Source organism: Mobula hypostoma, chromosome 14 (genome assembly GCF_963921235.1).
Source record: "Mobula hypostoma chromosome 14, sMobHyp1.1, whole genome shotgun sequence".
NCBI classification, from domain to species: domain Eukaryota; kingdom Metazoa; phylum Chordata; class Chondrichthyes; order Myliobatiformes; family Myliobatidae; genus Mobula; species Mobula hypostoma.
Window position 1 is genome coordinate 66,239,872 of NC_086110.1, and position 26,556 is coordinate 66,266,427.

Sequence of the window (26,556 nt, forward strand, 5' to 3'; positions counted from 1 at the left end):
ACTCTACCTCTTTTTCCAAGGATCATCACCTCGTTGCAGCGGAAAGCCATGTGAGTTCCTGAGAGAAATTCCATTGGCAGCTTATCTCCAGGTAAGGTCATCTATGGAAATAAGATCGAGTGGGTGGTTCCCGACAAAGAATGATGCAACCAAGACCTCAGTGTGGAGCTGGCAAAAGATGATGACATGTCACAATGGCAGAGAAAAGCTGCAGTCATCTTGCTGCTGGACCCTGACCCCAATCTGTCAAGTACCATGCCGTGGCTGCCAGCACAACAGCTTCCTCATGTTAAACAAAGTCACACACAGGTGTTCCTCATTAAGGAAATAAACATTTAGGAAAACATCATTCTTCAATCGAGTGATTGATCTACTCTTCCTATATCACAACAGTGACAATCTTCAAAAAGAACTTCATTGGCTGCAAAGGAATGTCTAGGTCTACACAACCATTGAAGAAGTCCATTCTGTCCATCTATTTTGTGCCATTTCTAAAGAAAAGTTATCCAGGATGTTCTGTTGTGCAATGCGTTTCCCACATCCTTCCGCTGTTCCACCTCAATGATAGAGGGAGGATAGGGTCACAGAACACTACAACACATAAACAGGCCCTTCAGCCCATCAAGTCTATGCCAGCTCAGTCTTCTGCCTGCATCCAGACCATAGACCTCCCTACCCCTCTCATCCATGTACTTAACCCCTAAGAGCTCAAATTTTACAGTTGAGCTCACACCTACCACTTCTGCTCACAGCTCGTCCCAGACACACACACATACACCACCCTCTTGAGTGAAGAAGCTCCCCCTTAAGATTCTCTTTAAATATTTCACCTTTCACTCTAAACCCACGACCTCCAATTCAAATCTTAGTCAACCTGATGCACCTGATTTGAGTCCTGCTCAAGGGTCTCAGAACTGTTTATTCCCCTCCATAGACACTGCCTGACCTGCTGTGTTCCTGCAGCATTTTGAGTGCATTTGCTCCAATAGATCTGGTTTTTCTATTTGTAGGCTACTGTTCGATCTGTATTCATGATCCAGTCAGGTTATAAACCCCAGGCCCAAACCACTCTTTAAACTAAACTTACCACATGCTGTTTCTATTTCTTTCATTCAAATTGAATTTGTGGCTCCAGGCTACTAATTGTCCAGCTACTGGAGACTTTTTTAAAATCTCATTCCTACATGATTCTAACAGTTCTGTTAATTCATCATAAATTTGCTAAACCTAAGGAAAGTAATCCCAGTTTTTCTGGCCTGCATCTGTAACTGGAAGCTCTCATTACTTGTCTCCTGAAAATACAAGAGAATACAAGTGCTGTATCTAGAGTTCGGGAGGGACACAGCAGGTCAGGCAGCATTTGCGGAAGCAGAGGAATGGATACATTTTTGGGATGAGGCCCGGCAACATCTCCTGAAACCCTTCATAAAGCCTACGGGCTTTCCTCAAGGTAATGCCCAGAACAGTACACTTCATCAGTATCACTCCACCAACCTAAAAGTTTATTCTTTCCATCACTGGTGCAATGTGACTACAGCAAATGTGGTCACATCAGCAACCACAGGTCAATGTTTCTTAAACCTTTGAACTCAGCCACCTGGAAGGACAAGGGCTTCAGGTGCAGGAGAACACCATCAATTGCAGGTTCCTCTCTACAGAAATACAGGAAAATAGGAGCAGGAGTGGCCAGGAGTGGCCCTTGAATCTCTTCAAGCCTCTCCTACCACTTAACATGATCATAACTGATCTGCCTCAGGGCTCTTCCGTGCTGGTTCCACAAAAACTTGCAATTCCCTGGTATTTCAAATATGTACATGCCTCCTCTGTGGGAGGAGAAGACGGCGACGCGATGCAGCTTGCAGCTGCCACTCCGGTGGTGATGTCTGTTATTTGTCAAGTAGGGTGCTGTACACAATCCTGATTTGATGGAGACTGACGTGAGAGCACGGAGGAACATCTGGTGAAACTTCTGAAATGCCTGTTTCACTGCCGCTGCTACTGTGTAGTCCAGAATCTCCGAAGGAGAAGGCCCCAAGTCCTCGGCTTTGCTTGTTGCTTGGCGGCCAGGGCAGGGTCGAAGTGCTTGGCGGAGGATGGTGCTCGGAGAGGCTGTGTCGGAGGAGCTGGTCGGAGGCTCTAAATTTTCGGACAGACTCAGAGTCCGCTGCAGTCGGGTGCTTCCAATGGTGCTGCATCGGCAAGTTCGCGGAGCTTGGAGGTTCGTGGCAGGGAGAGTTCCTCCCTTCTGCTGCCTACGTGAGACAATGAGTCTATCGGGACTTTGAGACTTTTTTTTACTGTGCCCATGGTCTGCGCTTTATCAAATTATGCTTTGCACTGCTGTAACTATATGTTATAATTATGTGGTTTTGTCAGTTTTAGTCTTGGTTTGTCCTGTTTTCTTGTGATATCATTCTGGAGGAACGTTGTAACATTTTTTAATGCATGTATTTCTAAATGACAATAAATGAGGACTGAGTATCCTCGTAATCTAATCTAATCTAATCCTGTTAAAATGCCTCCAGTGATCTACTCTCCATAACCCTCTGGAGGAAAGACTTCCTGAGAAGAAAGGGTTGAAAGATTGAAAGAGTCCACAGAAAATTTACAAGGATCTTGCTAGAAGTTGATGAGCTGATCTATAGGGCATAGTTAAAAAGGACTTCATTCACTGGAACATTGGAGAGTGAACATTGGAGTACAGGTACAAAGCCAATGAAATGCAGTTGGCATCTAACCAGAAAGGCAAAGGATAGTGCTATTTACAAAATAACTGCAAATAAAAAGTAAGTGCTTCAACACACAAACATTAAAGTACTGAGACAGTACAATATGGGTGCGCTGTGATGTGAGGTTCAGCAGGGTCACAGCCTCAGGGAAGAAGCTCTTCCTGTGTCTGCTGGTGCGGGAGCGGAGGCTCCTGATAGGTACACGGATGGGAGAGGTATGGAGGCTATGGTCCGGATATTGGCTTATGGGACTAGGCAGAATCTGGGACAGTTCAGTACAGACCAGAAGAGCCTGCTGTAGTGCTATATGACTATATAACCCTCTGCACCAAGAAGTTCCAAAGTAACTTAGTTCTAGATTTTCTTGTAACTACTTTCCCTGCATTTCAGGCTCTCCAGGCACACGCTGTGCTGATTTGGAAATAATACTGGCCATTCCTACATCAACACTGGATCCAATTCCTGGACCATTAGAAACTGTTGAGAATTGTGAACACGGCCACATAAAATCACAAAAATCAGCCCCTCCCCTCCCCCCCATTGCCTTGAAAAAGCAGCTAGCATAACTGAATATCCCTCCCACCCATCAGGCAGAGGGTACAAAACTTGAAAGCACATACCACCAGTTTCAAGGACAGCTTCTGTTCTGCTGTTACAAGACTCTTGAAGGACCTTTTGTATGACAAGGGTAAACCTTTGATCTCTCAATCTACTTTGTCGTGACCCTTGCACCTTATTGTCCATCTGCAATGTAACATTACATTCTGCATTTTGTTACTGCTTTTCCCTTGGTATGATCTTAATTTTGAAATGACCTGTCCAAATATCATGTAAAACAAAGTTTTTTTACTATATGTGTGACAATAATAAATAATTACCAAAGACTAAACACAAAAGATCCTGCAGATGCTGGAAATCCAGAGTAACACATACAATACGCTGGAGGAACTCAGCAGGTCAGACAGCATCTGTAGAGATGTTGATGTTTCAGGCCAAGACCCTTCATCAGAACTGGAAAGAACAGGAGGGGGAGGGGGGACGGAGTACAAGCTAAAAGGTGATAGGTGAGGCCAGGTGGGTTTGCGGGGGGGGGGGAAATGAAGTGAATAGCTGGGATGTGATAGGTGGAAGAGGAAAAGGGTTGAACAAGAAGGAATCTCATAGGGGAGGAGAATGGACCATGAATCTGAAGGGAGGGGAGAGTGGACCATGGGAGTAAAGGGAGGAGAGGGGGCATCACGGGGCAGTTACTGCTGTTCATATTTCTTCCTCAAAAGTAGAGAATGAGTTGGTGAAGGTCGCTTATCATAAACCTCTCAAGGACAGTTAGGGTTTGCAGTAAACACTAGTCCTGTCGGCAACACCCACAGCCCATAAATTAATTAAAAAAAGGCAATTCTCCAGCTGGGGCTGATCTAGTTTTCTGTTGGTTTAGCCTAACTTCCTGGATTTTTGTGTTTTGCCTGGAGAGCCCAGGATCCTATTTGCTTTAACTGCTTCATTAATCTGTCCTGTCACCAACTTCAAAGGTATGTGCTTGAACACCCTCGGGTCCCTCTGCTTCCACCCTTGAAATCCAACCACTTAGCATGCATTGTCTTTCGTCTTCCTTCCCAGCGGTGTGGTAATTCTGTGCACACATGCCAGCCAGAAGGCTGGGACCGGCTCAGAGCCTGCGCTAAGTGTATGTCTCCCCACATCACGGTGACTTTATAGGGCTGCTCTTTCGAAAATTAAAAGCAGTCGGGCGCCTCAGCTCCACTCGTTCCAACCTCGCCCAGCTCTGCAGCGCCAGTTGCTATTTCAGTCAGGACGTCCTTCCGTCCTCCGAGGCAGAAAGTTACAGGTTCGAGTCACACTCTGGAGACTTAAGCTGCCACCCAAATGCAGTGAAGGATCGCTGATGGTTGGAGGCGCTGGCTTTTGGTTGAAATGTTAAGCCATAAGTTGGACCATAAAATAGTCACAGTATTATTTCAAAGAGCGGAGGAATTATCGACAGTGTTGCTGTTGAGAACCGGTGTCATTCAGATTCATTTGCGTATCACATGTACGTTGAAACATACAGTGAAGATCATCATTTACACTAACAACTAACACAAGCTAAACAACACACACAAAATGCTGGAGGAATTCAACATCTGTGCAAATAAACAGTCGATGTTTCGAGCCGAGACCCTTCTTCAGGACTGGAAACAAAAGGGGAAGACCCAAAATAAAAAAAAGGTTGAGGGGGAAGAAAGATTGCTAGAAGGTGACAGGCGAAGACAGGAGGGTGGGAAATGTAAAGGGCTGGAGAGGCAGGAATCTGATCAGAGAGGAGCGTGAACCATTAGTGAAAAGGAAGGAGATGAGGAGGGGCAGCAGGGGGAGGTGAGAAGAAGTAGGAGGCCAAAGTGGAGAAGAGGAGGGGAGGGAGAGTGGTGGGCCTACAGTCCCTTAAGTTTATAAAAATGAGAGGAGATCACAGTAAAACCTGCCTGATCTTGAAGAGGAATAAGGGGGAGATGCTGAGAATTTTCCCTTTGTGGGACCATCTCAAAGTAGGTTCATATTAAAGGGTTGTCTACCTTACAAGGGAGATAGACATGGGAGAGTACAGTATAGTGATAGTCATAGTCATACTTTATTGATCCCCGGGGAAATTGGTTGAATATCAGATCTGTACCGACCATGATGTCAATCTAAACTCAGTACTGACGCAGGGTTTCGACAAGACAATTCCTTCCTCCACAGATGCTGCCTGAATCACTGAGTCCATCCGGCAGGTTGTTTGATGCTCCAGGTTCTGCATTCTGGTTTCTTTCTATTATCTCAATGTAATTACGCATGACGTGATCGGTTTGGATGGCAAGCAAACAATGAAAGATAAAGATTAGCTTCATTTGTCACATGCACACGGAAACCTACGGGGAAATGCATTGTCTGTGCTAACGACTACGCAGTCTGAAGATGCGTTGGGGGCGCCAACACAGCAGGCCTAAAGTGAACTAACTATAGCTTGCACGTCTTTGAAATGTAGGCGGAAACCAGAGCACTGGGGGGAAGTCCACGCGGTCAAGGGGAGAATGCACAAACTTCTCACAGACAGCGGCTGGAATTGAATCCTGATCACCACCATTAGAGCTGTAAAGCGTTACGCTGATAAAGTTTATCCCCAGAATTTCCGTACAGGTGATAATATTTGCCCACGCCCAACAACCTCCAAATCCCCTAAGTAAATAAAAGCAAGTACTTAATTACAGGATGACACAGATAATCTGAAAGTAATTGTATAACTAGTTCAGGAACAGCTATTACCCCTCAATCATCAGACTCTTGAACCAAAGGGACTAACTTCACACAACTTCAGTTGCCCCATCATTGAAATGCTCCCACAACATACATAGAAACATAGAAAATAGGTGCAGGAGTAGGCCATTTGGCCCTTCAAGCCCGCACCGCCATTCAGTATGATCATGGCTTATCATCCAACTCACAACCCTGTACCAGCCTTCCCTCCATACCCGCTGATCCCTTTAGCCACAAGGACCATATCTAACTCCCTCTTAAATATAGCCAATGAACTGGCCTCAACTGTTTCCTATGGCAGAAAATTCCACAGATTCACCACTCTCTGTGTGAAGAAGTTTTTCCTAATCTCAGTCCTAAATGGCTTCCCCTTTATCCTCAAACTGTGACCCCTCGTTCTGGACTTCCCCAACATCGGGAACAATCTTCCTGCATCTAGCCTGTCCAATCCCTTTAGGATTTTATACGTTTCAATAAGATCCCCCCTCAATCTTTTAAATTCCAACTCACTTTCAAGGACTTTTCATTTCACGTTCTCGATATTTATCGTTTATTTATTTATTATTTCATTTTTCTTTCCTTTGTGTTTGCGCAGTTTGTTGTCTTCTGCACCTTGGTTTGTTCCCTTCATGTTGGGTGCGGTCTTTCATTGATTCTATTGTGTGTCTTGTATTTACTACGAACATAAATCTCAGAGTTGTATACGTACTTTGATTAAAAAATACTTTGAATTTTTGAAATGTGATATCTCCGCGTTATTATCACTATTGTTTCTTTCGGCACCACCTTAGGCAGCACTACAATCGTTGCAGTTACCATGTATACTGTCTATTCCGAGAGCTTCACGCAAACAAGGAATTTCGTTGCAGGGTTCGATCTATAAAGTTTAAAGTGAGAACATCAGCACACCTTTAGCGTGTATTACGAATTCCCAGAGTTGCAAAGAAGCGCTATCAGGAAATGCAGAAAAGCAGGATGAGTCCCGTGTGTGAAGTGGGGAATGGAGCTTACGCACAATTTGCCGCCCGGTGATTGGTCCCCGGGCTTGGCAAGTGAGCACGAGCCCCTGTCTCCCCATTCATAGAATAGGGCTAAAGACAAGCTCATCGCTACTCACAGGCAGCGGGGCTGCACCGGCGTCTCTTTCGCTCATCGCCAGCCAATGCAAAAGCAACACATCCCCACCGCCAAGCCTGAAGGAAAAGCAATACGACCAAAAATGCTGAACCAACGGAGCCCCAGTTTGCAAAGTTTGCACTCGTGTTCCAGGACTTAAGTGGCAGTTGTGTATTTAAAAAAAACTCTTGCGAATGAAGTGCAAAAATGGATGGTCTTACCCTTGCGATATGGAATGTACCTAGCCCATTCTGCAGCTCTGCAATGCAACTTTTTACGGCGTTCTGGCTTGGTAATATTATGCAGGCAGGTGCTATGAGTTTAGTTCATTTAATTTATTCACTTTAGTGCGAGTTTTATTGAAGTGCAAAATGCAGACATTCAGGCACGGTGCTTAAACTTTAACCTACTTCAACTTTGACTTGCCTCTTTTAATTCTCTCTTCCCCCACCCCCGTATATTTTGCAGATTTTGCACTTCTGCAGCGCTGCTCCCGAAAGCCAGCGGTCCCCAGATCGTGCCCAGACCACTGGAGTTAACGACGGTTTGTAAATGTCGATATGTCTCACGATCCGGAGGGGGTGGGGTGTATTATGTTCGCAGATGCATGCTACGATTTTGCAAAGCGTGCTAAAGGTGGTGCAAAGATGGGGTAAAGGGATGAGGGGTGTACTGACCCTGAGAGGATCTCTTACAGAGTTATCGAGACGGAATGGGCATAAAGACACACATTGTCACAGAAACACAGAATATGTATCTAAGAGATAAGCATAGACTGGGGCACTGCAAGATACCTTGCCTTAGGCGCACACATACAGACAAGAAACGTACTTCTCCGGGCACGCACTCATTCATACACGCAGATGCACAGAGTAACACAGACTGGGGCACGTAAAGGTAGATGCGGGAACTTTGGAATTTGCAGGGGTAAAGACTCGGGAGACGCACAGTCATAAGAGAGAGAGAGAGAGAAGCACATACACTCAGATATTCTTCTTTACCGTCCGCAGGAGATCATTGTCAGTCAAGGGCTAGGATTGCATTTCTCAAGCCTGCCCCTGACTCTTGTCCAGTTGGAACTTGCAGCTCTCCGGAGCTCGGAGACAGCTTGTTGCACAGTTAGATTCTGTGAGCTCAGCTCGGGTTTAGAAAGGCAGCTCTGGTTGGAGTACCCCGCACTTTGGGGCAACCGTGAGCGTCTTGCCGGGGATGAATGGGTGAACCCGAGGAGGAGAGGGTTAATTCATTCCTTTCTTCAAAAAGTTGACTTTCTCATTCCGTCCACGTTGTGGTCATAGTGCAATCTCTTCCTAATTTCACCGGTCAATTAAGTGACTGTGAACTGTTATCGCAGTAGTGGTCTTACCTGCAGCGACGCGGTGCAGATTGTTAGAGCGCATTTAATTTTTGGGGGGCGGGGTGCAGAACACTTTTTTGTCGGGATGGGGGAATTTAAAACACCTCAACATCTTGTGTACGAATCTTTCCCGCTTTCAGATTATATATTGGTGACGCCTGTTGAAATTGGCCCTGACGGGGGTCATCTATCAAAGAGCCGACACAAAAGATCAGCGCCTTCGGGGTCCCTGCACTACAAACTGTCTCTCCCGGGGCAAGAGTTAATCCTGGATCTGAGCCGCTCCAGTCTGTTGGCGAGAGGTTTCACGGTGTACACGCTGGGTCTGGATGGGGTCACAGAGAGACCCGTGCCCGCCTCCCAAGCGAACTGCTTCTATCAGGGGTCCGTTAGAGACCACGGTTCTTCTTCGGTGGCCGTGTCCACGTGTGGGGGCTTGGTGAGTTTTTTTCCCTGTCTCTCACTCTCTCTCCTGCTGTCTTCGCGGTCGTTGCAAGTGTTAACACGTCCGCGTAGCAACTCCGCACCGTTGTCACTTCCATCTACACCCCTCTCCCCTCCTCCTCCTGCAGGGAAACTGCTCCCATATTTCATCCTCCAATTCTGCAGGGGTATTAATCATCGTTCTTCCGCATTACTGAGGTTAGCTAGTCTATTGTCTCAGCTGCTCAATGTGAACTGCATTTAAAAAGAATTAAATTTTTTTTGTCAATGAATAGGATTTGGATTTAGATAAATTTGTTGTCATATACACCAGGGTGCAGTTAAAGACCTTGCACACGTGAAGTTCGCAGTATACAGAATATACACAGTAATAATACAAGGAACAGCGACCAGGGTAAAACAGCAGAGTGTTGTTTTGCAATGTGAAACGAAACGATGAAGTGATACGTGAATACCGACAGAAAATACAAGAGCCGAATTAAGCCATTCAGCCCACAGAGGCTGCTCTACCATTCGGTTATGGTTGATTCCCACACTGATGGGGACAGCATGATAACACAGTGTAATGCTATTACAGAGCCGGTGGCCGGGTTCAATTCCCTCCACCGTCTGTAAGGAGTTGGTGTGTGCTCCCTTGATCGCATGGGTTTCCTCTCCAATTGTGGGTTGGCAGGTTAATTGGGCAGTGTGGGCTCATTGGGTTAGAAGGGCCTGTTACCGTGATATATTGCTGAGTAGGGAAAAAAATAGGAGTAGAATTAGGCCATTCAGCCCATTGAATCTGCTATGCTATTCAATCATGGCAGGAGAATGGAGTTGAGGGATAATGAGTCAGCCATGATGGAATTGATGGGCAAAATGACTTTTTTCCATTCCTATGTCTTAAGGATATTTCCAACTCTATTTTCCTACCTTCCCCCTCTAACTGGTGTTCAAGACTGGGATTGGTGGAGGTTGGAGAGTGGTGATGGGAAGAAGGGATTGATTACCCATCACTATTTGGCGCTGCCCAAAGTGAACTGAGTTTGACTCTAGTAGGACGAGAGTCTGCAGATGCTGGAATCTGGGGCAAAAGAACTAAACTGCTGGAGGAACTCAGTGGGTCAGGCAGCATCTGTGGAGGCGAATGGGCAGTGGACATTTGTGTGGAGGAGATTCGGCACCTGGACAGAGACAGTTGGATCCCACGCTGTTGTAATCCAACTCGGATTAAACCGTGGCGCAGCTATAGACGGGCTGTTACCACAGCTCTCTGGCAAACTATGTTCAATCCTGATCTCTGTGTGGAGCTTGCACGTTCCCTCGTGTGAATGTGCGGGTTTCCTCCCATGTCCCAAAGTCATGCGGATTACTGGGTTAATTAACCACCATAAATGGCTCCTTGGATTTGATGGACGCTGGAGGGAGCTGACGAATGTGGGCAGGTTAAAAGAGTCTGCGCAGGATTCTTCACTCAGGATGGTGTGAGTGTGGAGTGAACTGCCAGTGGAAGTGACGGATGCTGCATCAATTTCAACACTTAAGAGAAGTTTGGGTAAGTACATGGATGGGAGGGCTATGGTCCAGGTGTGGGTCAATGGGACTAGGTAGAACAACAGTTCATCATGGACTAGGTCAGTCGAAGGACCTATTTCTGTGATGTGGAGCTCTGCAATTCTATAACTATAGTGTGGGAAGGTGGCTGATGGTCAGTGAGGTGGACCGATTGGCCTTTCTCTGTTGTATATGTCCCTGTACTCTTTGACCCAATATCTTTGTCTTCCATTGCGCTTGGCAATCACTGGCCATCCATTTGACATCAAGAACATCTTCAAAATGTTATGCCTCAAAAAGGTGGGGTCCGTCTTCGGGGACCCCCACCATCCAGGCCTGCCCTCTTGTCACTGCTACTATCGAGGAGGTACAGGAGCCTGAAGGCACACACGTGATGTTTTAAGAACAGCTTCTTTCCCTGTGCCATCGAACAGCGAGCCCATGTACCACAAAACAACAAATTTCATGACATACGCCAGTGATATTAAATCTGATTCTGATGTGAATCTTGATGCTTGGTGTTGACTCTGTGTCATCGGAGAACATTTTATTGAGTTCTTTGGAAACCATTGCTGACTCACCTTGGCCTCTCCTTTATTGAGCACACAAGATCTGTAAATTGTGCCATTTCTCTGGAAACCTGCCTCCAGTTTTGTTCAGAGGCTCTAGGCCGTCACTTTACAGTGCAAAATTGTAAGATTGCATTTTGATCCCTTCCGTTGCATGTAAGGAGTTTGTATGTTCTCCCATGACTTCATGGGTTTCTCACAGGTTAAATGGTTTCCTCCCGCATTCCAAAGACATTTGGTATGGTTAGTCGGTAAGTTGTGGATGCTTTGTTGATGCCAGAAGTGTAGCGACATTATAGGCAGCTAAGCACAATCCTTGTTGATTTGACACAAGTTGCTTATTTCACTGTGTGTTTCAAAATGTGTGACAAATAAAGCTAGTCTTTAATCTTGTGTCATTTTCCATTTATATGAAGTGAATGTTGCTGCTAATGTATCGTTGGTCATTTGGTGTTGATAACTGGGACCACAATTAGCAAGTAACTCCATCGATGCGTTTGGAGTCACACTCACACTGCACCGGCTGAGAGTGGCAGATTCCTGAGAAACATAAGATAATCCCTTGGGTTTTTTGCAGCAATAGTGGTTCTGTGTGCATCAAGGGATAAAGTATAGGGCCACAAATTTGTGGTGAACTTTAATCAGCTGGAGTACTGTGCCAGTATCCAGGTGTCCCACTTTAAAGATGAAAAGTTTTTGAAGAGATTTAGCAAAATGGTTCCAGGATTTTATTTTGTTCATTAAGAGATCCAGCACGGTAACAGGCCCTTCTGGTCCAACAAGCCTGTACTGAACAATTAGACCCATGTGACCAATTAACCTACTAACCCGTACGTCTTTGGAATGTGGGGGAAGCCTACGTGGTCATGGTGAAAATGTATAAACTTCTTATAGACAGCGCCTGGATTGAATCGGGGTCATTGGTGCTGCAATAGAGGGAGAGAACCCCTGGTTATGGGCATTGCATCCCAGCAGTCTGCACGATTCGAAGCCAGGGCCGTGTAGCAGGCTCCCTCTCTACATCACTGATGAATCCAAAGGAATGGAACCAATACCGTGTCACAGGAGTTGCCAGTCAGTGTTGAACTCAGCTCTGGATTTTTCCCTCTGGGTTTACGCTGGAAGCCTTTCGCAGGGCAGTGGAGGTTTGAGATCAGAGTTTTCTTCTAGCTAATCTGCCAACCATGGCTAATGAGCCCCATCTGCCCAAAGGGATTGGTCTTAAGCCACCAGTAACCTGCCTTTGCCCCTTCTCCTGTCAATAGAAACTGTTGTGTCAGGCTTAGTAACTAAGCCATGTGAAGGCCAGGAGCTGAGCTTGGTTGTCAGAGGTTATTTAAAAAGCACACTGTTGAGAGCGTTGAATAGGTGGTGGGAGCTTGTCCCCATTACCAGCCTCAGCTATAACAATCTTACAGAACCTAGCTGGTGCTGAAATAGAGTTATGCTAACCACCACCTACTATTCCACAGCGAAATGATGGTAGAAGCTGGGGTTGTTCTTGTTGGAACAGGGGAGGTTGCATTGTGATCTGATGGACAGATGTTAAAGATTCTCAAATTGGATTCATTAACTGCCTCGGAACCCACAAAACAGTAGAGGAAGCAAGACGTCCTCAATCGAAGGAAAGTTGCAGAATCAGAGTTGGAGACTGACCTTTCTATAGGGGGTCCCACCACTGATCCTTGTGGGCCCCCATGGTGGAAGGGTGACATGATAGCAATGCAGTTGCCACGCTGCTTTCCAGCGCCAGCAACTAGGCTTCAATTCCTGCCACTGTCCCCGTGACGTGTAGGTTTCTGCTGGGTGCTCTGGTTTCCTCCCACATTCCAAAGATGTATGGGTTAGGCCAGAGTTAGCCAGTTGTGGGCATGGCATGTTGCTGCTGGGAGTGTGGCAACACTTGCAGCCTGTCCCCAGCACATATTCAGACAGTTGGTCCTTGACACAAACAGTGAATTTCACTGCATGTTTCGATATTTTTAATGTATCTGTGCCAAAGCAAATCTTTGACATTGAAAAAGTATAACAGCCTTCCACCCCTGGATCCCATCATGCATCTGCCTTCTGAATCAACTTGCCACGTGGGACCTTATTAGATGCCTTAACCCAAGTCCACAACATTCACTTCCTCACCTTCATCAGCTTCTTTGTCATCTCCTGCAACACCTTGATCAACCTTGAGTAGTTATGACCTGCCCTGTAGAAAGCCAACTCTTCCCATTTGGTAGGCAAAATGCTCAGTGTGGAGATGGTGGGCCAAAGTGCTGATTTCTGTGCTGTATAGATTTTTAGATTAGCTTTGTTACATTTGTATTGTACATTCAAAACATGCAGTGAGATGACCAACACTGTCCCAGGACTTGTGGGGGCAACCTGCAACTACTGCCAAGCTTCTGACACCAAAATTTCATGCCCACAACCTGCTGACCTTTATCAATCTGTACGTCTTTGGACTGTGGGCGGAAACTGGATTACTTGGAGGAAACCCAGGGGCTCACGGGGAGGGGGTAAGAATGGCAAGAATTGAATCCCGTTCGCTGGTGCTGTGAAGTGTTCTGGTAGTGTGCTGCCCACATACCGTACTGTACGACTCTATTGTATTCTTCCCACTATTCACATCAGGTCTACAATATACATACTCATGATCTACAGTGGCCAATTAGCTTGCTGACACTCAAGTACTTGGGCTGTGGGAGGGAACCTGGGGGCAGGCTCACGTGGTCACAGGAAGGACGTGCAAATTCCACACGGACTGAACCTGGCCCACCGGAGCCTCAGAGGCAGCAGCTTTATTACCTGCATCACCCCACTGTCAGAGCAGAATTGTGCAGTTTCAACTGGAGCATTCAGATGGAGCTGGTTGTCCATTGTGTCTGACTAGGACAAGAAAACTGTGCGCGAGAGTTTTTAAAGTGGAACAGCAATTGCACTGGGGCATTTCCGCTGTCTCTCAAACTCGCGAGTCCGGGTCCAGCAGCACGGTTAGTCATCACAGCTGGAGTCTTCCTTAGCTGCAGCGGATGACCAAGATTTCTGTTCCCTCCTCATGCCCTTCGTTCTCCACAGAGCGTTACAGAAACCGCCTTCCTGGCCATTAGATCTCGTCCACTCAGTCCTCCAGAGCTGACTTCGCATGTTAGGACAGGAATGTCCCCATCTCACTGGGGTAGGAGATCCACTGGCTTCCCTCCCCTGGTTCAGCCTGCCTGACGAAGAGGTATTCCGGGATGTGGCTGCTGTTGAATGTGGACAGCTACTTGTCGCCACAGGTGAGAACTGAGGGCTGAATTTCCAGCATCTGCAGAATTCCTATTGTTTGTGGATAAATACCTATAAAGGAAGGAGTTTGCAGGGTCTCTGAGGAGAGGATGTGGAAAGGGAACTCACCTGATTGTTTTTAATCTGAACCATTATGGACTGAACAGGCATCTGATAAGGTTCCCCCATGGTAGGTTCATTCAGAAGTTAAAGATGCATGGTGGGATTCGGGGTGAATTGCAAGCTTGGATTAAGAACTGGTTTTCCCATGGAAGACGGATGGGAGGCTGTTATTTTTTTTAAGACTATTTTGTTAAAGATTTGCTGAGTACGCCCACGGAAAAATAAATCTCAGAGTTGTATGTGGTGTACTGATAATGAAATTTACTTTGAACTTCAAGCATTGAAATTGAAAGATTACAGTAGCTTTATTTGTCACATGTACCTAGATTAAAATGAAGCGTACAGTGCAATGCCTCATTTGCGTTAATGACCATCACAACCCGAGGATGTGTTGGGGGCAACTCGCAAGTGTTGCCCTGCTTTTGGCACTAACATGACATCCTGATGAAGGATATCTGCCCAAAATGTCGACTGTACTCTTTCCTATAGATGCTGCCTGATCAGCTGAGTTGCTCCAGTACTCTGTGTGTATTGACATGCCCAGAACTTACCAACTCCAACCCGTACATCTTTGGAACATGGAGGAAACAAGGATGGACTCTTTCTGTGCTATAACCACTCAGCTACTGAGGCTCTCTTTAAAATACCAGATTCAGTTAATTACCATTAAATCTGCTGCCTATAGAGGGCATCTGAATACAATACAACATAATACTTGCCTAAAAGGGCTGCAGAACTGGTTGCAAACACTCATTCAGATTACCATATAAGAGTACAGTACAAGAACAGGCCTGAGCAGCTTGGCAAACTGATAGAGAATAATTTTAATGACCTGGGCACTGTGCAAAGCCAGAATTTTAACCTCTGGAGGGGTGATGACTGCTCAGTCAAGAGTCGGTTTCGTTGGTCTGCAGTTTTGGAATGCAATAGCACGAACTCCCTGAAGGTACAAGACTCATAAGCTGGGATGAGAATAATACTTATGAAATCAATCAACTTGCTTGGCTACTGTACGTCTTTGCTTTCAGTGCTAAGGATCTTGCCAAAAGATTTACAGTTAATCCAAGACTGCTTCAAACACTTTTTTTTACATACTTCTGCCTGCCTTGTTGATGTTTGGTAATGAACTGTTGTTGTATTTTCTTAAGGATTCTGAAGTAAGCCCTAATTTGTGAGACTGGTGTCATATCAGTCCTTGGTAAGCGGACTTTTAAATGCACAAGGTTCACTTGTGCTTTTCAGGGAGAGTAAGCTGCCTTCTATATCCAGTAGGTGTGATAACTGACTCCAGACCTGTAGACGCTAAACCTGCTCAGCATCAGCATCAGGCTTATTCTCACTGAGATATGCAGTGAAGTTTGTTTTGCAGTAGCAATACATTAAAAACACCCAATACAATAATGAAGATTTAAAAAAAAAGTAAGTAATCCAGAAAAAGGGAGCAAAATATTGAGGCTGAGTTCATGGACTATTCAGAAGCTGTTCCCAAAACATTGTGTGTAGGTCATCAGGCTCCTGTACCTCCTCCCTGATGGTGGTAAGGAAAAGAGGGCATGTCCTAGATGGTGATTGTGTTATGAGTGCATTATAAAGAACTTCATTTCCCAGTGGGCAGTGCGAGGGGCTCACCCGGAAACGGAAGCTACGATGGTGAAGGGGGTTGCGTGCGCACGGGGTCGAGCAGCAGTTCTAAAGCAAATCCACACTAAGTTTGTCTTTTATTTAGAACAAGCTTGAAAGTAATGGTCCTTAATGATGGAAGCTACCTTTTTGAGGCGTCGTCTCTTTTATTATTGTTATTGAGATCCAATGTGAAACCCGCCCTCCCAGCCCTTCAAGCCATGCTGCCTAGCAGTCCCCCAATTTAATCCTAGCCTAATCACGGCACAATTTACAATGACCAATTAATCTTCAATCGGTATATCTTTGGACTGTGGGAGGAAGCTGGAGCATCCGGAGGAAACCCCCTCGGTCACAGGGAGACCGTACAAACTCCTTACAGGCAGCGGCGGGAATTGAACCTAGGTCATCTGTACTGCAAAGCATTGTGCTAACCACCATGCTACGTTGCCGCCCCCATCAGGGAAAGTGTCCTTGATGGGGTGGAAGCGCCAGCCCATGATGTATCCAGCTGAGTTTACAAACCTCTGCAACTTTTTCAGGTCCTGTGCTCTGGGTCCCCGTACATGCAGTGATGCAGCCAGTCAGGATGCTTACCACGGTACCTGCTCGCTGAGATGGTGCAGAAAACCATTGGGGGCAGTTAGGGACAAACATTACGCACTGATCGTGCTGTCAATGATCGCGTCCAGTGAGTGAATACAATGTATTTTCTTCCCTGAAGCATATCAGTGTTGCCACTTTTAACAATGACAATCTGTCAAATTTCTGGTCACTTGTGCTTTTATCAATTTTTTTGGAAGAAGTTCAATTACTCGGGTTTCCATGGTGGAATATGAGAAAATCAGCAGATGCAACATAATACTGATCAATCACACAGCACAATGGGAGAGGATGCCGTGAAAAAAGCATAATTTGCGTTTACACAGCATGCCTTACAACCTTGGGCATTTTAGAGATTCGGTTCTTTTTGACATAGACTCACTGCTGCATTGGCAGCCAGTTTGTTCCGTAGAATCATGCAGCGTAGAAACAGGCCGTTTGGCCCAAATCGTTCATGCTAACCGGTGGACAGCCTTCCAATATTAATCCTCCCTTCTCAGCACTTATCCAGGGCCTACTATGCTGAAGCAATTTAAGTGCTTATCTGGACACTATTTAAATACCAGCAGCCCCCCGGGCAGTGTGCTCTGCTTACGCTCCACGTTGTGTGGGGCAAAATGGTTCCCAGCGGAGGAAAGGGTTGAAGAGATGTGATAAGTAGGCTTGTTTAGACACTGTAGAGTACCTGAACACTGCCCCTCCCAATCCCTTCAAACAAAAGGTGTAGCCATGGGCACTCGCATGGGTTCCATCAATGCCTGCCTCTTTGTTAGTGACGTAGAATAGTCTATGTTCCAAGACCACACTGGTATCACTCCCCAACTTTTCCTATGCTACATTGATGATGGCATTGGTGCTGCTTTCCGCACCCACGCAGAGCTCGTCGACTTAATCAAACTTGCCTCCAGCTTCCACCCTGTCCTCAAATTTACCTGGTCTGTTTCTGACTCCTCCCTCCCCTTTCTTGATCTCTCTGTCTCAATCTGTCTGGAGACGGCTTATCTACCGATGTCTATTATAAACCCACTGATTTACACAGCTACCTGGACTATACCTCTCTCATCTTATTACTTGTCAAAATGCCATCCCCTTCTCTCAATTCCTCCATTTCTGTCACATTTGCTCTCAGGGTGAGGCTTTTTATTCCAGAATTAAGGAGATGTCGTCGTCTTCCTTCAAAGAAAGGGGCTTCCCTTCCTCCATCATCAATGCTTCCCTCTACTGCATCTCTTCCATTTCATGCACGTCTGCCGTTGCCCCATCTTCCCGCCACCTCACCATGGATAGGGTTCCTCGTCCTCACCTACCACCCCACCAGCCTCTGCGTCCAGTACATAAACTCCATAACTTCCACCTTCTCCAGCAAGATCCTACCACCAAGCACATCTTTCTATTCCTGCACCCCCGCTCACTTTCTGCTTTCTGCAGGAATTGCTCCCTACATGACTCATTTGTCCATTTGTTCGTCCCTCCCTACTGATCTCCCTCCTGGCACTTAACCTTGCAAGGGGAACAAGTGCTACACCTACCCCTATGCCTCCTCCCTCACAACCATTCGGAGCCCCAAACAGTTCTTCCAGGTGAGGCAACACTTCACCTGTGAGTCTGTTGGGGTCATCTACTGTATCTGGTGCTCCCGGTACGGCCTCCTGTATGTCGGTGAGACCTGACGTAGATTGGGAGACCGGTTTGCCAACACCTGCCAGAAAAAGCGGGATCTCCCAGTGGCCACCCATTTTATTTCCACTTCCCTTTTCCATTCCAACGTGTCAGTCCATGGCTGCCTGTACTGTTGTGATGAGGCCACACTCAGGTTCAAGGAGCAAAACCTTGTATTGCATCGAGGTAGCCTCCAAACTGATGGTGTTAACATCGATTTTTTTTTTTTGAACTTCCGGTAATGCCCCCCACCCCTTCACCATTCCACATTCCTATTTCCCTCCTCACCTTATCTCCTTACCTGCCCATCATCCCTCTCCAGTGGTCCTCCCTCCTTTCCTTTCTTCCATTGCCTTCTATCCTCTATCAGATTCCTCCTTCTCCAGCCCTGTATCTCTTTCACTAATCAACTTAACAGCTCTTTACTTCACCCCTCCCAGTTTCAGCTATCAACTTATTTCTTCCTCCCCTCGCCCCACCTTCTTACTCTGACTCCTCGACTTTTTTATCCTCCAGTCCTAATGGAGGGTCTCGGCCCGAAACGTCGACTGCTTTCTCTTTTCTTTAGATGCTGCCTGGCCTGCTGAGGCCCCCCAGCATTTTGTGTGTGTTGCCAAAAACTCTTAGTTAGGCACATTGATTTAAAGTAAAAATAAAGGGTTATGGACTACGTAGGAAGAAAGGGCCTGATGGCCAACAGGAGGTCTGGATCATGGGGCCTGAGGGCCGGTCGGAGGTGCAGAAGTCAAGCCTGATGGAGCCCCAGGTCTGCGAATCCACAAGTCCACTGGAAGCTGAGGATAGCCTGGCCTGGACTCTCAGAACTGAGTGTGTGAGAGGCGGGAGTGATGGGGCTTGTTTTGCTGTTATTGGTTTGTCGCTTGTGTGTTCTGTTGAGCATTGTGGGCATGTTATGTTGGCACGGGAATGTGTAGTGACACTTGCAGGCTGCCCCCAGCATATCTGGGGCTGCGTTGTAGTTAACACATTTCACTATGTTTCGAGGTCTATGTGATCAATAAGACTGAATCTGGGGCGTGACCAGATGGGTTCTGGATTGATGATGCCTAAACCAAGGGGCCATTGTCCCAAAATAAACAGTCATTTATTCTGCTGGCAAGTGGCCCTCTGTCTTGCCACAGGGTATCTACTGGTCATCCAAACAAAGATTCAGGTAATCTTTTTGATCCTTGTGGAAGATTTACTCAGACAGCCCTGTGAAGACAGTGTGAACTGCGACCTTAAGAAGCAGGTGATTGCTTCCTTTTCCTCTTGAATGGTCATGAGCATTTCTAACTCTCTTCCCAAGGTTTCCTCACTCACAGACCCCTCGTCAGTTTGGATTGGCCACAAATATCTCCCCCGCAATCTCCACCTGTCTGAGTGCACGTCAGGTTTTGTGTGCTCAGCCCCCTGCTCTGCTCACTGTGCACTTAGACGGTGAGGCTAAGCACAGCTCCAATGCCATGTTCAAGGTTGATTTTGCCAGTGACGGCAAAGGTGGTGACTGTGACAGAGCTTCCTCCCACATCCTACGGGGATCAGGGGGTATGGAGGGAAGGCTGGTGCAGGGTTCTGAGTTGGATGATCAGCCATGATCATAATAAATGGTGGTGCAGGCTCGAAGGGCCGAATGGCCTACTCCTGCACCTATTTTCTATGTTTCTATAACTCTTTTCTTTCATCCATGTACCTGTCTATAACTCTCTAAAATGTGCCTGAAGTGTCTGCCCCTATCGCCACCCCTAGCAGCTCATTCCACACACCCACTACTGTGTACATAAAAAGTAAAACTCCCCCTGACATGCCATGTATACTTTCTTCCAATTATCTTAAAATAATGCCCCCCCCCTTGTATCAGTAATTTACGCTCTGAAGAAAAAGTCCCTGGTTGTCCACTCGATCAATGCTTCTTATCACCTCATCCTCTTCAAAGGGAAAAATAAACCTTAGCTTGCTCAACCTGCCCTCATAGGACGTGCTCTGTAATCTAAGCAGCATCCAGGACATGAATGGGTAGCTGCCCAGTGAGTGGCAGTTCTGTGGGTAAAAGCACTTTGTTAATGAGAAGGTCAGAGGAGAATGGCCAGACTGGTTCAAGTTGTCGTTAGCTCATAACCGTGTGTTGCTCCTGTGCTTAATAAAGTAGCAACTAGTGTATATAGAGTCATTAGCATAGCATGGAATCATTTGAAATGTATACATGCTTTAAGCAAATGTGTAGGCAAAGTATTGTAAGGAATGCCTTAAAGTGATGAGCAAGTGAGGAGAGCATGGGTGGAAAGGAGTTTCCAAAACTTGGGTGCTGGGCAGCAGAGGGTATTTTTGACAGTAGCTAAAAGCTTAAGATTCGAGACGCTCAGTAATATTTATTTATTATTTATCCCTGACATCTGTTGAATGGCAGAGGAAAAGAAACTGTAGCTGAATCGTTGGGTGTGTGCCTTCAGGCTCCCACCTCCTTCCTGATGATAGCAATGAGAAGAGAGTATGCCCTGGGTGATGGGGGCCCTTAATAATGGATACCACCCTTTGAGGGATTTCTCCTTGAAGATGTCATGGACGCTTGTGCTCGTGATGGAGTTGACTGAGTTCACAACTTTCTGCAGCTTACTTCAATCTTGTGCAGTAGTCCACCCGCCCCCCCCCCATGCTAGACTTCTCTCCACAGTACATCTGTAGAAATTTGCAAGTGTGTTCGGTGACAGGCCAAACCTTCTCAAACTCCTAATGAAATACAGTCACTCTTGTGTCTTCTTTGTAATTGCATCGATAAGTTGGGCCCAGGATAGATCCTCAGAGATGTTGACACCCAGTAACTTGAAATTGCTCACTCTTTCCACTTCTGATCCCTCTGAGGACTGGTGTGTGTTCCCACTTCTTAACCTTTCTGGAGTCCGCAGTCAATTCTCCGGTCTTACTAACGTTGATTACAAGGTTGTTGCCGCGACACCATTCAGCTAGTTGGTATGTCTCACTCCTGTACACCGCCTTGTCACCATTTGAAATTCTGCCAACAATAGTTGTGTCATCTGCAAATTTATAGATGGCATTTGAGCTTTTCCTAGCCATACAGTCACGGGTGTAGAGAGAGTAGAGCAGTGGGCTAAGCACACATCCTGGAGGTGCGTCAGTGTTGACTGTTAGCCAGGTGGAGGGGATGTTTATGGGGAGCAAGGACATGGCAGACCAATTGAATAATTACTTTGGTTCTGTCTTCACTAAGGAGGACATAAATAATCTTCCAGAAATAGTAGGGGACAGAGGGTCCAGTGAGATGGAGGAACTGAGCGAAATACATGTTAGTAGGGAAGTGGTGTTAGGTAAATTGAAGGGATTGAAGGCAGATAAATCCCCAGGGCCAGATGGTCTGCATCCTAGAGTGCTTAAGGAAGTAGCCCAAGAAATAGCGGATGAATTAGTGATAATTTTTCAAAACTCGTTAGATTCTGGACTAGTTCCTGAGGATTGGAGGGTAGCTAATGTAACTCCACTTTTTAAAAAAGGAGGGAGAGAGAAACCAGGGAGTTATAGACCGGTTAGCCTAATGTCAGTGGTGGGGAAACTGCTGGAGTCAGTTATCAAGGATGTGATAACAGCACATTTGGAAAGTGGTGAAATATCGGACAAAGTCAGCATGGATTTGTGAAAGGAAAATCATGTCTGACGAATCTCATAGAATTTTTTGAGGATGTAACTAGTAGAGTGGATAGGGGAGAACCAGTGGATGTGGTATATTTGGATTTTTAAAAGGCTTTTGACAAGGTCCCACACAGGAGATTAGTGTGCAAACTTAAAGCACACGGTATTGGGGGTAAGGTATTGGTGTGGGTGGAGAATTGGTTAGCAGACAGGAAGCAAAGAGTGGGAATAAACGGGACCTTTTCAGAATGGCAGGCGGTGACTAGTGGGGTACCGTAAGGCTCAGTGCTGGGACCCCAGTTGTTTACAATATATATTAATGACTTGGATGAGGGAATTAAATGCAGCATCTCCAAGTTTGCGGATGACACGAAGCTGGGTGGCAGTGTTAGCTGTGAGGAGGATGCTAAGCGGATGCAGGGTGACTTGGATAGGTTAGGTGAGTGGGCAAATTCATGGCAGATGCAATTTAATGTGGATAAATGTGAAGTTATCCACTTTGGTGGCAAAAATAGGAAAACAGATTATTATCTGAATGGTGGCCGATTAGGAAAAGGGGAGGTGCAACGAGACCTGGGTGTCATTATACACCAGTCATTGAAAGTGGGCATGCAGGTACAGCAGGCAGTGAAAAAGGCGAATGGTATGCTGGCATTTATAGCGAGAGGATTCGAGTACAGGAGCAGGGAGGTACTACTGCAGTTGTACAAGGCCTTGGTGAGACCACACCTGGAGTATTGTGTGCAGTTTTGGTCCCCTAATCTGAGGAAAGACATCCTTGCCATAGAGGGAGTACAAAGAAGGTTCACCAGATTGATTCCTGGGATGGCAGGACTTTCATATGAAGAAAGACTGAATGAACTGGGCTTTTACTCGTTGGAATTTAAAGATTGAAGGGGGATCTGATTGAAACGTATAAGATCCTAAAGGGATTGGACAGGCTAGATGCAGGAAGATTGTTCCCGATGTTGGGGAAGTCCAGAACGAGGGGCCACAGTTTGAGGATGGAGGGGAAGCCTTTTAGGACCGAGATTAGGAAAAACTTCTTCACACAGAGAGTGGTGAATCTGTGGAATTCTCTGCCACAGGAAACAGTTGAGGCCAGTTCATTGGCTATATTTAAGAGGGAGTTAGATATGGCCCTTGTGGCTACGGGGGTCAGGGGGTATGGAGGGAAGGCTGGGGCGGGGTTCTGAGTTGGATGATCAGCCATGATCATAATAAATGGTGGTGCAGGCTTGAAGGGCCGAATGGCCTACTCCTGCACCTATTTTCTATGTTTCTATGTTTCTGATCTGTTCATTTTGTGGCCTTCTGGTGAGGAGGACAAGGATCCAGTGGCAGAGAGGTACAAAGGCTCAGGTTTTGGAGCTTTTTGATTATAGCTGTGGGAATGATTGTGTTAAACACTGAGCTGTAGTCATTGAACAGCATCCTGACATAAGTATTTGTATTGTCCATGTGATGTAAGGTTACATGAAGAGCCAATGAGATCACATTTGCTGCAGACCTATTGTGATGGGCAAATCGCAGTGGGTCCAGGTCCTTGCTGAGACGGGAGTTAATCTGTGTATTTTGCCCATTTTTTAAAAAAGATTTTTATTTAGATTATGAGAACACTCAGTCCTCGTTTATTGTCATTTAGAAATGCATGCATGAAGAAATGATACATTGTCATTTAGAAATGCACGCATGCATTAAGAAATGATACAATGTTCCTCCAGAGTGATATCACAGAAAAACAGGACAAACCAAAGACTAACACTGACAGAACCACATAATTATAACATATAGTTATAGCAGTGCAAAGCAATACCATAATTTGATAAAGAACAGACCATGGGCAAGGTAAAAAAAAAGTCTCAAAGTCCCGATCGACTCCCGAGTCCCCGATAGCAGGTGGCAAAAGGGAGAAACTCACTGCCAGTTTGTTGTGTTTTTCACATTGGTTGCTTGTGTGTAGATTTTCATTGGTTCTGTTGCATTTCTCTGTTCTCCTGTGAATGCTTGGCAGAAAATGAATCACGGAGTAGTATATGGTGACATGCGTACTTGATAAATTTAGTTTGAGCTTTGAAATTTAATGCACAGTATATCAGAATTAGATAATCATTCACTTAACATTAAGCCTCCATTTAATATTGCTCACTAGAAGAAGTCAGAAGCTCATTACTTAGAAGGAGCAGGGTTGGAGCTTCTCTGCAGGAGCCCTCTAACGCATTGTGTCACTGGGCAGCCCTCTTCTTGAAGTAACGTCTCTCAGGAGCAGTGTTTATCCAGCTGAATGTACTGTCAAGATTGGCCCAGGGGTTTGTCATAAATTGTAAGCTTCATAATCTTCTGAAGGATGATTAGAGTTGAGTGATTCAAAGAGTTTTCAAATACCCAGGATATGAAATAAGAGTTCAGAAGGCTAAATGACATGATTAAGGGCTAAGGATGCCTTAAGTATATGTGATGTAATTTATTCCTCTTAATTTATGGAAGTGAATGCTAATGCTGGGAAGTCGAGCAATTTACTTGGGGCATCTTCTGCTAAAGTTGACTGCTCAAGGCTTGTGTTTTGCACAGTTGGATAAATCTACTATGTTCATCTGTGCTGTCCTATGTTCCGTGACTGTAAATTCTTTCCAAGCATTGCCACCTTGTCGTGGTGGAGAGGCTTGTGCTGAGCTCCTGAGAGTGATATTGTCTGGAGCTTAGCTTCTGGTAGGGCCGCCCATGGCGGTAAGGTCAAGGAGGAGGCTCCAGACAAAGCACGATCCAGCCAAGACCTCAGTGGTAGAGCTGGCAGAAGACGATGACACATCGCAATGGCTGTGAAGATGGAGGAAGGCTGCAGCAGTGAAGTGCCCCTCGTCTTGCATTCCACACCACTGGACCCTGACTCCAATCTGTTAAGGATAATGTGGTGTCTGCCCGTGCGTTAGCCTCCCCACTTAAACAAGTCACGCACAGGCATTTTTCATTAATGGAATAACCCTTCGGGAGAGCATCATTCTCGACTTGAGAGCTTGGACTACTACTAACTTTCTCACCTGCATCCTGCCCTCAATCTCCACTCCGTTAAGTAAATCATAAAGACTCTGCAGATGCTGGAAAGCAACACACCCAAAGTGCTGGGGGAACTCAGCAAGTCAGCTGACATTTAAACTCTTAATTTTTTTTATATATTAACCATCCTGAATAGTTTATGAGGTCATTTATTGTATTTTCAATTTTAATTTCAGATCTGAAGTGTTAGTCTTAGCTTATTGACCTCACTTTCCCTCTGGCAGTGTTTTTATTCCCTCTGGATTTGACTAGTCAAACATATTCCCAGGCATTTCACTTCGACTAACCCTCTGTGGACTCGAAGCAATTCAAATCCTGGTTCACTTTTACCCATTACCTTTGTGCTTCATGTTGGATATTGCGTCTAAATCAAGGAATTGCACCTTTTTAAAACTCTTGACTTCCTTCCATATTGTTGCTATCTCCTATTTTGCTGTTTTTCAGTTCTGGTCAGTTTCTTACCCAGTGTCTTCACGTTGGGTTGTTATACCTTCAACTACTGAGACATTTTCCCTGGATGTCCCTCCCTTAACCTCTGCAGCTATTCATCTGGCTTTCCTGTTTCTCGGGGTCTTCTCAAAGCCTTGGCTTTTGAACATGTTAAAAGTGGGGAAGCTACTAAGGAAATTCTGAGGTACAGAATCCCTGTATTACAGCTTGGGATGTCTGAGTTGTTTTTCAATGTCACCTGTAAGAAGTTTGTATGTTCTCCCCATGACTGCTTGGGTTTCCTCCTGGTGCTCTGGTTTCCCCTCACCATCCAAAGACGTACTGGTTGTAGGTTACTGTAAATTGTCCTGTTTGCCTAAATTGTCTTAAATTTTGGTTTGCTGGTGGTGTGGCTAGAAGGGCCACGCCACCAGCAACCCACGCTGAATCTCAAAATAAAATTTTTAAAAATTACCATCGTGTGGACTGATTGAGGAGGAAGCATGGCTTTGTGCATGGTGCTTGACAAAACATTGTATAATTTTTTTGAAGAGGTAACCAAAAAGACAGTGGAATTTGCCTGTTTAGAATTCGGCAAGATCCCGCATGGTAGGCTGGTCTGGAAGGTTAAGTCCACAAACCACCAAGAGCTTGTTACCTGGATTCAAATTTGGCTACGTGTAGGAAGCAGAGGATTGTGATTGAAGGTTATTTCTCAGTGTGGAGGTCAGTAACTAGCGGTGTGCCACAGCAGTTGGAGTTGGGACTCTCATTATTCATCACTTAGATGTGACTGCACAAGGCTTGATAAGTAAATTTGCAAAAGGCACAAAATTAGGAGGTGATGGTGAAGTTTATTGGAGATTACAGATGGATCCTGATCAGTTAAGGAAGTGGCCAAGGAGCAGCAAGTGAATGTCAATGCAGATAAGTGTGAGGTGATGCATTTTGGAGAGTCAAAGCAGTGTAAGGTTGAAAGTGATGCCTTATGTAGATGTGGTGAAAAGGGCATTTAGTACGTTGGGTATAATTAGGGTATTGGCATTGGGACAAAATATTGTAATTGTGTTAGTCATTGGTGAAGCCATGCTTGGAGTGCTGTATACAGTTTTGGTCAACCTGTTAC

At 45.7% G+C, this 26,556-nt stretch overlaps 1 protein-coding gene across 1 annotated transcript in view; it reads left to right on the forward strand.

Moving 5' to 3' along the window:
- Positions 1 to 8,798: 8,798 nt before the first annotated feature.
- The window catches only part of adamts18 (ADAM metallopeptidase with thrombospondin type 1 motif, 18), a 348,492-nt gene continuing 330,734 nt past the window's right edge, over positions 8,799 to 26,556 (forward strand). The window contains exon 1 of the mRNA XM_063067228.1: positions 8,799 to 8,932. The gene's annotated coding sequence lies outside the window, so the exon portion shown is untranslated. The remainder of the gene's footprint in view (positions 8,933 to 26,556) is intronic.